Genomic DNA, 13,435 nt, shown 5'->3' on the forward strand with positions numbered 1-13,435 from the left:
TTAAAATAAAAGTCCAGCACCAGCTGGATTCGAACACACAACCTGCCAGTTGGTAGTCACGCACCTAGACCAGTAGGCTACAAGACAGCTTGCATGATCAGGCAGGCGAAACAGCCCTACACAGCCCTGTCGCAGTACACGGATATAATCATACCGTTATTAAATTCTTGAGATACGCGATTCCATATTATATTCCCTTTTAATCAAATTCTAAAAGTATGCTTGTTGACTCCGGTATCACGTTAGTTAAAGACTTCGAAGCTTACAATGTTTAGGGAGAAATGGAATACCGGTGTGTATTTTTCCTTGTGATATTTTAAGCTCTAGTTGAATGATAGGTGTCGCATTTTAAATCAGTTTCGTAGCTAGAAATTATGAAACGCCCTGTTAAAAGCAAGGAAGTTTTTATGCCCGTTGAAGTAAAACAAAATGCCTGACAAAGTATGGCTTGGACAGATTCCAAGTGCTTGTACAAATGTGCTAAAGAAATTATACTTTGAGTATACAGCTTGTCCAAAGTCATCCATTATTAATACTATTAGTAATATCTTCAGTAAAGGCTTTGATGCATAAATATTTCTGATAAAGGTAGGTTGTGTACTTTTGTCCAACTGAGCAATCTTGCTTTCATAAAATATACCAACATTTTAATGACTGATGATTAACATGCTGTAATACACAGTTCAAAATTAAAGGCTCAAATGCTGTACATGAGAGGTTAAGCTCCCCCTGGCGGTTTTACAAGGCGACGCCGGATAGTTAGTCACGTGACACACGTGAACTGCGTGATACCGCGACACGCCCACCAGGGTATGCCGCGAAATACCTCACCCATTTTGAATGGCTGCATCTGTAGGCAGAGAACTTAGTCTCAGGAGGAATCTGTTGATGCTTTTGTGACTGCACTAAGAGAACTGGCTAAATCATGTGACTTTGGAGTATTGGAAACTGACATGTTAAGAGATCAACTTGTGGAAAAATGTGCACATTAGAGACTATAAATTGCTGAATGAGGAAGGGCTGACTTTAGAAAGAGCTCTTACAGTCGCTAGAATTCATGAAGCAGCTCAAGCAGAATCAAGAATGCTTTCTGACCACAGTGACAAAGTGACACTGAACGGGGCGCTCGCTCAAACTTTACAAACAAAAGCCCAACAGCAGGACGCAGTCATGCTAGAGATATAGAAGAACAGGGGACGGCTGACATTACATGTTACAGGTGCGGACTAACAATGCACAAAGCAGATGAATGCGGAGCGTGAACAGCAAGATGTCTACACTGTAAAAAAACAGGACATTATGCACACGTCTGCAGAACATCACGTCCGAGTTTAAGGACAGCAACATCAGAGATTGGAAGCTAGGGAGTTTCAGGTCTGTGTTTTTATTATAGGTTCAAGAAAGTCTGAATACCTTTGCAAGAAGTATTTCAGAATCCCACTCAAATCCAGTACGAATGCCGCATAAATCTGCATTGTACAATTAGTATACTGTTTGTCCTGAATCAAACACGCCTTATGAAGCATTTCTAAAACAGGAGAGATCGTTAGGGAATGCGTCTTCCTGTAAAAATAAAATGACTTCAAGGGCACTATAAGCAGAGGTGTGAAAGCCTGCTCTACAGAAGAACTATAGCCAGAGATGCCAAAGAGGTCGAGATTTCACCACGTGAGAGAAAGCATCTCAGAAAACGAAGTTGCAGTCGTTTCCACGCTTTATAAAACCACTAGGTCAAACAACAAGAGGTGAAGAGCCGCTGGTGATAGTAACGCGGCCAAGCGCTCTAAGGAGCTGGCTTAAACCTCCAGTCTCTTCAGGAGCATCTGTTGGAGTCACACTGCTACAGTGTATCGCCTTGTTAAGTATCCCTTTTATTGTTGTTGCTGCCTCCAGGCGATGTAAACCAGATTCAGAAAAAAATAATTTGAACAACATTATTCCCATGTTTACTCAAAGGCGTGGTGGCCAAGTGGTAAGGCGTCGGTCTCGTAAACCGAAGATCGTGTGTTCAAGCCCCTCCCGTGCCTGTTTCATTTGTCACCGCTTTCCTTTAGTTTCAAAGTATTCAAAAAACTCGCAATGTAAGAGTCTCAATAGTAAGAGAACATAACTGTCGCCAGTGATTAGTATTCTTGCATATCCTGCCTTGTTTTTTAGTCGACAAAGCTTGTCTCTCTTCACACCCATCTTCCGAATGATCGCCTCAGCATTGGGAAGGAACGTGCACTTGGTACAGCCCCCCACTTCATGGTCTGATCACAAACAGATCAGGTGAGCTGTCAGTCCAGGTTGGAAGTAACGTTCGAAAGCACTAAAAATCGGACTTAGGAACGAGAAGACCATGTTTTTTTAAACGAGTAAATGATAAAATAATATACTGCCTGCAAGACTATGTCAAGTTCAAGTTCAAGTTTATTGTCATTATACTCATACACAGGTATATGGTATAACGAAATGCTATTTAGCTAGCTCTCGGACATAAGTAGTACAAAGAAAAAAAACACAACAATACAATTGTATAACAAAAGAAAGACAGAGACAACAGCCGATGTGCAAAAAACAACAACAGGCAGTGTGCAAAACAACAGAAAGGTAACAGGTTCTGTGCAATAACAAGCATCAAAAGAATGCAATAAAGGGATAGAAATGATGGGGAGTGAGCTTTTGACATGTATGGTAGAGGAAGATTTTCAATGTGTGTTTGGGTTTTTGGTAAGAAAGAAGGAACTGTGAGGTTCCGATCATAGGTGAGAGGTGGGGTGAGAGTGAGAGAGGCTGGGAGTTTAAGAGTTTGATAGTGCGGGGGTAAAGACTGTTTCTAAATCTGGTAGTCCGGACCCGAATGCTCCGGTACTGTTTTCCATGTCATGCTAAGCGCCACAAATTGTGTTCGTCCAGTCGTATCAATCGTCCTAAAGTTATGGAAAATCCGATGCAACTGGTGCAATCAGCACCTATTTCTTCAGGATAGTCGAGCAGTTTAAAACAGCAAATTCACAGCTTCATGTCTTTTAAGGTTTGTGTTTCACTCTCCAAATAGAGGCACGGGTTCAAATCCCACTCCCGATAGTCAGGCGTTTTACCCTGTCTTTTTTACCTGCCTTTACACTGTTTCAGTCTTGTTGTGCTCGCTGACAATCACAATACGAGGAAAACGGAGAAACTACTTAGCAAAAACATAACGGACAGAAAAAAGCTTCGTAAACACGTGAATGTGATTAGCAGCAGTAAGGTATGCATTCAAATGTTTAAGGCTGATTTATAAAAGGTGCAGCACAATGCAGTTTCTGAGAATTCGCGGGTTTTTATGCTGCTTGGACTTCTTTCAAGCCTATGAAGTGACCCCCGTTTTATTTTCATTTTCAAACTTCAGAACCAAATAACAAAAAGGTTTCATACTGTATGTGACAGCATTCCGTTGCACATACCGTTTCCACGATGTATTCAGCGACGGGAATGAAATATTTTAGTGCTGGCTCAAATGCGAGGAATTTCAGAAAAACCCGGAAAAGCAACGCTTGCAGTAAATGACAAATTTAAAGCGTGTAGTCAGCATGAACAGAACAACGCAATGCTCTGTAAAAACGATCTGAAGCCGCAATTACTCTTTTATCTCGGGCAGTTCATTCCGATATGATGTTTCCGCAGAATAAATGAAATGCCGAACTCCAAACATGTTGTTGCCATTATTGTTACTCCTGCTTCTGTAGTTTTAAGCTTTAATCAGTGGGTATGTAATGTTGTAAAGGGGCTGGACTACTTTGTTCAGTCCAAATTCCATTATGTGAATTTATGTTTTTTTTTTTAATATAAGCATTAACAACACAATGTGTGCTCAAAAACCCTTACTTATTAGCTTAAGAAGCGGCATTGTTTTGACAAAGTGTGGTATTCGAACAGTAAATGCTGAAGTGTTTAATACTTGCTTGTGAGCCTTAGATAAATTGCCTGCTGCAATTTCAGCAAGTGGAGTTCTGCTCAGCTGCCTGTAGTACACATTGCTGATTCCTTTTGTGAGGGCACGGGCAATCTTTCAACGATAAGGCTGGCGTGCCTGTCGAAATTTTGTTTCCCTTTCACTGTGTTGTAATTGCCCTACTCGTACAACATCAATTGTGATGTCATCATTGCCCATTGGTTTGTGTCTTGTTGTCATTATGTATTTTACATTACAGGAACTGAAGGTACTGAACTGAAGGTACTGAAGGTAGGAACTGAAAGTACAGACTGCTTTAATCATTAGAATTCTCTTTACTGATGTATTGGTATTTGAAGGCTATTGACAGCAAGGATTTATCTTCCTGAACTTGCTATATAAGATATGGGTCCATGGTTATCTTAGTTTAGATGTACCTTTAAGAGGTGGTATTTTTCTCCATTGTTCAGCCTTTAGACATACTTTGAAAGTTTTAGGCACAGACAATCTTTCTTAATCCCCTTTTATCCTAAGGTGACGTCCCAGACAAGCTTGCCCCCTGGGAATATTCACTGTGCTCTTCAGGCTTTTTTTCTGATTCTACACAGATTTTTTTTCTCCCTCTAACATGTCACCACTGTCTGTGCTGCCTGTGCGTCGTCTGTATCTTCTGATGAACTTCTGAGCTCTGTGTCGCCTTCCAAACTACATCCCTCACATTGACTTGAAATATTGACTATAGATTGTGTACTGTCATCTGGTTTGGAATCCCTACCAATACTCACCCCCTTCTGCACCCTAAGCACTTGGGTTCTTACTTTTTATCTATCTTCATGCCAAATCACTGATAACCATTTCCTGTTGCTGGAGCAATCCTCTCCAAGGACTCTGTTTGACAGTGTTGACCACATATTGTCATGCCACCTATTTTTTTTTTCTATCTTAGAAAACTTCAGAAATTCTTTGATCACATTCCCTACTCCACCAACCCTTGACCACAGGTCTGGCCTCCTACACCTCTGTCCTTCTTTAACATGTGCCATTGCCAACAATCTGAAAAATAGAAAACACAGCTGAATGAAGTGGAAACATAAGTGAAATTCAACTCCCACTGGATGTTAATAGTGTAGGAGTGCGACAGATGTACAAGTCCATTAAATGTTTTTATTTCTGTGCTTAATTTTACGGGCCCTATATTTTGATATAGCATCAATCACAAAACGGCATTCTGTCACTGTCACAACCACCGGGGATCAACTCACAAAAGAACTAACCAGTACCAGCAGCGGGTTAATAATAACATGTGTTAATCCATCAGTACACGCTCTGCAGCACTTTTTTAACCATCCAAACCCGCTTCCTGCTACTCAGTATTGAGTCTTCTCTTTGAGAGCTCTACCTCGCGTTTACTCTGAATCTTGCTTACTGGTTACTGAACTCCCTTTTGCCTCTCGACCTTGGACCTCATCTGACGTTCTGGATTGTTCGACTGTCTCAATAATTACTTGCTCCTGCATCTGCACAGGATCTGCATACCTTTTCACTGAGGATTCCTGATAGTCACCACGTAAACAAAACTAGAAAAGAACTACGTGTTTCTTAAACTTATCCCCAAATTTAAAAAAAGTCAACATATCTGGGTTGTGTGTGCAAGATTTTTAAAAACTGCAAAGTTTGTGTAGGTATGATTGTAAAAAATCAAATCATAACTGAAGAAGGCTCCATGGTCAAAACATTGTGTTTTCTTTCTTCTTTTTTCAGCATGGAATAAACCTATTACGTGTTCCTTGGAGATTACCATGTGCCAATAAGATATGATCACTGTATTGACCATATACAATTTCTTGCATTAGGAATTCCTATTTTGCATACCTCAGCTTGCTCTCCATGAACACACAGACAGGGAGTGAAGCTGGGGGTCAGAGTGCAGGGTTAGCCATTTATACGGCACCCCTGGAGCAGTTGGGGTTAAGGGCCTTGTTCAGGAGCCCAACGGAGTAGGATTCCTCTGCCGACCGTGGGATGTAAACCAGCAACCTTCCAGGCACAGTTGCAGATCCTTAGCCACAGAGCCACCGCTCCACCTAATGTGCCAATTCTTTAAAAAGTCCCCAAAAATGCAAATTTATTTTTAAAAATAGCTGTTGTAAATAACATCAGTGGCTATTGAAGAGTACATACAAAACAGAGACAAGTTAATAAACTTGGAATGACTACTTACAGCTCTGGAAAGACCGAAGATAGTGTTTCCGGTTGTTAAGGAACAAGTAATAGATTTATTCCATGCTGAAAAAAAGAAGAGAGAAAACGTTTCAGCCATGGAGCCTTCTTCAGGTGTGAGAGAGACAAGGCAGTAGGCAAAGGTAATATAGTGGAAGAACAAAGGCTGGGAGGGAGGAGGGGTGAGAGGCAGGAGCAGGGGACAGAAAGAGAGGCCAATCAAGAGATGTGAAGTTAGAATAGGTGTTGAGAGGTGTGAAATGAAACTACCAATGAATGGAGAAAATTTAGTAGATCAGTCTGTCGTTTAGAGAAGGGGGAGGTGTGATCCTAGCTGCAGGATAAGTTTGGTTTCGGTAGTCTTTCTAACGTATGAGTTCAGAAAACCATTTTTGAGAAAACAGACGGAGAGATTAGAGTGGTCGTGGCCATCAGAGGTGAAATGAGAAACAATGGGCTTGGAGAGATCTTTAATCTTCACAGCCCTGACATGTTCTCTGAAGCGGTCTCCAAGTCTCCTTCATGTTTCTCCAATGTAGAGAGAAACTGGGCATTTACTACAAGAGATACAGTAAATAAGGTTGCTGGAGGTACAAGATGCCATCTGGGTGATCCAGAATTGTCCTGAGGGGCCTTGAATGAGTGTGGTGTTGGATGTATACTTGCAGGTGATACAGTGAGCTCTGTTGCAAGGGAAAGTGCCTGGTGTGGATGGTTGCGGAGGGCGGTCAAGGGAGCTGTGAACAAGAAGGTTGCGCAGATTAGGTGATTGGTGATATGAGATGATGGGGCGGTCAGAAAAGAGGGCTCCAATGGAGGGATCATCGTGTAGGATGGAAAAGTTCTGGTTAGTGGTCCTGGGGATAGGAAGTGTGTCAGGGTGGTAGGGAAGCACCAAAGGAATGCGGTTGTTACTGCAGGAGTTCCTGATTCGGTTGATGGTCCGAGGGGTGTTTTTGGCTCGGGCAAGGGCCCCGTCAATAACATTGCTGGGGTATCCTCCGTTGATCAAAAGGGAGTACATTTTGAGGGGTTGGTTCTCAAAGTCAATGTCGTCCCTGCATAGTCATTGTAGCCGAAGGAACTGTGAAAAAGGGAGAGAGTTTTTAGTATGTTTGGGGTGAAAATAGTTATACAAGAGATAGCTGTGTGAATCCATGGGTTTGTAATAAACTGAAGTGGAGAGTCTGGGGTAGTTGATGTCTAGAAACGGAAGAGTAGTGGAAGATATGTTAACCGTATATTTGAGGGACGGGTGGAAGTTGGTGAAATGGTGCAGGAAGCACTTAAGCTGATCGTCGGGGCATATGGCGGCACCGACACAGTCATCAATATATCGCTTGTAGAGGTCAGGGACATAGCCAGTGTAGGAAGCGAATAAGCATTCTTCTACCCAGCCAACAAAGATATTGGCATAGCTGGGTCCCATTCTGGTGCCCATGGCAACTCCACTCACCTGTTGGTAAAAAAGATTGAAGGAGAATGCATTCCATGTGAGAACCAGTGTTTTTGGTTATTGTCCTTTAATTGATCTGCCACCAAAACATTAATCCTCAACAGTCAAACAAGTCCATGTGATGAAAACCCTTATGCTCTTTTATGTTTTGTTATGGATTGTGCATCTGTACTAATTTTTTCCCCCTCACTCATCAGCTTTTGGATGACCGATTCTGACCACTGTATAAGATCAGAAGCAGTTGAAGAAAAGGGCTCTTTTCTGCTTATTTAACACACTCCTAATGCAAACACATTATGAGTGCAATGGAAAGGTTGCACCCAATGGGATCAAGCAATTTAAAACATATGTTCAGGGGACAGGAAAGTTGTTATAGAGATGAATGGTATTCATGAAACAAATAATATTGCAAAAAACTTTGCCAAAAGTCACAACCCATTTAACATTCATCAGACAGGTTGAATCAGTTGGATATCTCTTAGATTCAAAATGCACTCAACGGCTGTATAATGCAAGCTCAAGAGTCAAAAGAACAGTAGGGAACAACAATCTTACAATAATAAACAGCCATGTGATCTTGTGAATGATCTATCATACACCCTTGAAATTATGTTACAGATTTGGAAGTTTGTAACTCCTTTCTAACTCCATGAGACACACAGACAGGGATAAAAGCTGGGGGTCAGAGCACAGGGTCAGCCACTGTGCTCTTGTGCCAAACAGGTCATACAAAGACTGCCATTCCTAATATCTTTCCCTGAACCTGCGCATCACTTCCTCACCTTCCAGAAGCAAAATATCGAGCTTCCACACACCCTTCCCCACAGTAACAGCCGTTGGAATAGAAAAGTGTACATGACAGTAAACAATGGTCAGAGAAACAATGGTCAGGGGTTAAGCCTGCGGTCGTGAAAGTAAAATCAAGTATCAAAACAAAATCTATGCGTGGCTTGGGCTTGGGTCCCATTAGACTTGTACCATGTGAAATCTGCCCTCCCCTGACTATGAAGTTTGAAGCCATCTTTCAGTTTAAAATCTTTACATGTTTGCAATAATATTGATGAAGTATGAAATTGGACCCATCTCTCGCCCTTCATTCTGCCTTCTCTTTCTAAAAGGCAATTCAAATCCCCAGCTAAAACCACTGGTTCCCATCCCAATAAATATACTCAGTTCCTGAATTAGGACATATCCATCATGTGAGCAACAATATATATTTAAGAGTTTAAATTAGACATTCATGAAACCTAGATACACCACCAGTGCTCTCGCTGGTTTCACTACAAGGTGCTGACATACCTCTACCTACTATACAGGCCTTTTTCTTTTTCCCCCCTTTGCTTTCTTTCTCTCCTCCTCCACCACCCCCACTATCCACAGGACAGTTCTCCATCTGCCCTCCTTGAGTCACCGGTTCTAAAGCTTGGTCAGTAGGATTACATATATTGGAGAGATGTCTATCTTTCTGCATCATTATCATTCTCTTCTACCCCATCCTCACTCCCTTCACTCCATTCTGAACCCTCGCTCTCCTTTTCACCACTTTCTTCAACCTCAACCACATCCAGTTCCTGATCTATAACCACTGCTCCAGCCCTAAAATGCTTCTTCAAACTGTTTTTGCATTTTTGTTCTATTTGCAAAGGAAATTGGACAGCCTTTAAACACATGACCTTCACACTCACAGAGATTGCATTTCCTCACTCTTGTATATTCATGTCCAATTTCCTTGCACTTACCACACACCACCTTTGTAATGGCATCTACAAAGTGACCCAGCTCCCCACACCTCCTGCACAGTTTTGGCTGCCCTTGGTAGAACACAAGGCCTCTATTTTCACCTAATCCATTCAGAGAAGGAATGTGTTTAAATCCACCATAACCATTTTTATCTCCATGCAATGAAACAGGTACTCTCCATGCACAGTTCCAGATGCCATCATCATCCCAGACTTTCTGAGGCTCACCTTTCACTAAACAATACTTAGACAACCATGTCACAATATCTTCCTTCATCACCATCTCATTAAATATGCAAACAATCATAGTCCTATTAGAAAGATCCATCAGCTTCTGCCATTTAAACATTCTAATCAGGCCCACATCTTTTTTCTCTTCTTCTTCCAAAATTCTTCCAGTAACTTTGCCGATTTGAAGCTGATGTCAAAACCAATTCCCTTCTGCAAAGTAATTAAGCAATTGACATCTAATGCCCTAATCCTTAACTCTTTCTGTAATACCTTCCTTGAAAAGTCCAACCGTGAAATATCACCCGAGTGAGCTGAACCCTCACCACCCTTATACACCAAATGTGCGCAAAAGTAACGGCGCATGCCGACTCTACAGGCCGCCATAGCCGTTACAAATGTGTCAAAAGCAAACTAAAACTAAACCTAAACCGAAACCGAAACCCTAATCCCTTAATCAAACACTTATACAAAAACTCCACTCTCGACTTCTGGGTTTAACCCTTTACATCTCCAACACTGGTTAGAGACTCAGTGTGTCCCAGGCTCAGCGGTTATATAGGACAGGACTCGGCGAGCTGCAGGTGAAACTCGTTGTTCTGTGCTCCCCGTGCGGAATGCGCGTCTCCTCCCTCCAGACTCATCAAATCGCCTTCCTACTCTACAGCGGGAAAAAAAAAACTCCCTTTACTGTCTACATACAGTACATCCCTCTTAAATCCCAGAAACACAGAAACTCCGGGGCTTTTCTGTGAGTCGGTACTGGGTTTCTCTGTTCGAAGTTACAAGCAGAAACAATAAAAGCGCTGAAAGCAGGAAGTTATTTCTGCTCGTATGCATAAACGTGCAAAAATACATTTTCTGATTCCTAAAACCTAATAAAATCCATGCAAGTCTCCCTTTTGTTCCCAGTGCACATAACTGAATATAAACCAGTCAAGTTCAGGTACTTTTCTGATGTATATGAATACACTAGTTCTAGCGCAGCTGTTACAACAAAGATACTTACGAACTATTTTTTTTCATACGAGCTCCTGCCGTTTTAAAATTGAATATTTTTTCAATTCGCTAAATCACACGAAACACCAACAACACTCATCGTAAGCATCTGACCAATCACATTCCTGAATTTTAAAAGTATTTAGTATTTATTTTTAACTTGTTTTATTTTTAAAAAATTGTATACACCTGTTTTACATATCCTTCCCATTTTTGGCATATTGTAAGTGGATTGTAACTTCAAATTGATAATTCCTGATCTTTATAACTGTGTATCATTTCTTTTTACCTTGTTTTAATATGTTTTAATTATTTTTGCATTTTATAGAACTTTTTTAATATATTGAGCATTTTAGCATAATTTTAAAATAGGACTATCAATGCTCCTGACTTCTAAAACCTGTATTTATTCTGACATTTTTCTCTCCAACTGCAGATGAGGAGGGATGCATTTGATTTTAAATTGGTTGGTTTTAGGGGAAAATGTACATTAATTTCTTTGTACGTATCATCAGTGGGAAACTTGGCATTTTGGGATGAATTGCAATCTTTACTGCAAGACTGATATAGAAATGACGGGAGATTTAAATGACACATTTGATAAATCAGACAGGCACAGTACAACATCTAAAATGGCAGAACCCTCTAAAGTACTGAAATATTTTAGGCACATTCATAATCTACGAGATGTTTGATGGTTACTGTGTCCTGCTACCCTTTCATATTTTTTAGTGTGCATGAATCTGTCTCACTTCTTTTGCTAGTTTTTAAGGAAGATTCTGAAATATCTGATCATGAGATCAAGCCATAAGAAAAATGATGACAATTAGTAGGAAGAAAGATACAATGTATTGACAATGTAATATGGTTTTAAAGATTAAAAGGAAAATAAATACTTTATCTACGCAAACTACTTCAACTGAGCTCCTCTAAACACTATGGCCTGAAGAATTGCCAAAGCACAATGTATCACTTTGGGTGACACTAAGGGAAGAGGAACACAACACTCAAAACCACAAACAACTTATTTTCAACAGCAAAAATATGCTTGAAAATATTTGACCAAAAAAAGAAACCTTACACGCATGGAAACCAATATTTATCTGCTAGGGTAGAATGCAGCAGAGAACAGTAGGGCAGAAGGTTAGTGTAACTCTATAGTGCATCACAGAGGCTGGTCTCTTCCCCTCATTATGCAGGCTGACTTGTTCACAGTGAACTCTCCTCCAGCGATAGTCAGCTGCAATCACTGACATCAGACATGATGTTAATACTCTGACAGCACTTTGGCTGATTTGGTTAATGTGTTTTCCTATGAAACAGGAGATCTTGAGTTCAAATCCCAGTGGTGCCTTTCTTCCCGTCTTGTCTTATAGAATGTATCACTATGGATGATCACGTGTGGCTTGATTTTGTTAAATGCAAGTTTTCATTTTCTTTATAGAACAACTTGCTTTTCATGAAATTCATACAGCTTGCGAAAGATGAAACACAGATCTTGCTTATCAGTGCAAAACAAATATCACAGGCTGGCAAGAATAAAGTCTTTTTTTTTACCAAAAGCTTGCAAATGGAGAAAAGGGATGCACGTGAGTCTCTGGTAGCTGTTAATTGAAAGGTTAGTGGTTCGAGCCCATTTCTCATTATTCTACTTAATTGGATCTGACCAATTACATTCCTGAATTTTAAACCCATTTAGTATTTATTTTTAACTTGTTTTTTTTTATTTTAAAACCTGTTTTAAGTATTCTTGCCATTTTTAGCATATTGTAAGTGGATTTTTTCACATATTTTATTTTTTAAATCATATCAACCCATTGTAACTTCCCATTGATAATTCCTGAGCTTTATAACTGTGTATTATTTCTTTTTACCTTGTTTTAATTTTTTATTATTTTACAGAGCTTTTTAATATATTGTGAGCATTTTATTGTCATTTTAAAATAGGACTACCAATGCTCCTGACTTTTAAACCTGTATTTATTCCGACATTATTCTCTCTACCTGCAGATGAGGGAGGTATTTGATTTTCATTTGTTGATTTGGGGGGAAAATTTACATTCATTTCCTTGTATGTATCACCAGTGGGAAACTTTTTTTGGATGAATTGCATTTTGGGATGAATTGCAATCTTTACTGCAAGACTGATATAGAAATGACGGGAGATTTAAATGACACATTTGATAAATCAGACAGGAACAGCATAACATCTAAAATGGCAGAACCCTCTAAAGTACTGAAAAATTTCAGGCACATTCATAATAAATACAATTTATTTAATTTGAAGCATAAAATTTGCCTTAAAAAGAAAAACACAATTTGTATGATATAATATTTAAATATCAACGTTCAGATGAAGGATTTGAAGAAGCAACAGCAATAGGAAAGTACATTGATTTTGGGACAATGTTTGCATCTGAATAATCCTTCCTCCTGGAAAGAAGAATAAACATGTTTTGAGTCTCAGTCTTCAGGATCCGAAAAAAAAAAACTTGCAAATTAATAAGACAAAGGCAAAACGTAAATTCACTGGCACTTTCTGCATGTTTTCCACGACCTTGCCTACTGATCATAAAAAGTCTCAAACTCTTGCATTTTTTCAAGAAATTTTAATATAGTAGTTTTAAATGGGACATTTAGAACATGGCATATGAGACTATATGGTTAACTGAGGATGAGCAGAGGGTGATCGAACCTACCTCCTGGTTATAAAAATGTCTAAAAATTCTGACACAGGTGTGTGAGAGACAATGGAAAAGACTATCAAAATCCTGAACTTCAGGACATTGTACTGTACCGTTTTTTAAATACGATCCTCTGAACATGGCATGAGAGAATACATTGTCAAATGGTAAATCCAATGTTTGTTACATTGCT

General features: G+C 39.9%; 1 protein-coding gene, 1 non-coding gene and 1 pseudogene across 2 annotated transcripts in view; 2 read left to right on the forward strand and 1 right to left on the reverse strand.

The window, feature by feature from the left end:
- LOC102695046 (zinc finger protein 721-like) overlaps positions 1 to 13,435 on the reverse strand; it is a 1,154,024-nt pseudogene that overhangs the window by 428,522 nt on the left and 712,067 nt on the right.
- LOC138242831 (zona pellucida sperm-binding protein 3-like) overlaps positions 1 to 13,435 on the forward strand; it is a 496,704-nt gene that overhangs the window by 35,310 nt on the left and 447,959 nt on the right. The gene's annotated exons all lie outside the window — the stretch shown is intronic.
- trnat-cgu (transfer RNA threonine (anticodon CGU)) lies at positions 1,956 to 2,027 on the forward strand. Its single transcript has one exon. It is a non-coding gene; the product is annotated as a tRNA-Thr (tRNA).

This window comes from Lepisosteus oculatus, chromosome 14, assembly GCF_040954835.1.
Source record: "Lepisosteus oculatus isolate fLepOcu1 chromosome 14, fLepOcu1.hap2, whole genome shotgun sequence".
In the NCBI taxonomy this organism is placed as follows: Eukaryota; Metazoa; Chordata; class Actinopteri; order Semionotiformes; family Lepisosteidae; genus Lepisosteus; species Lepisosteus oculatus.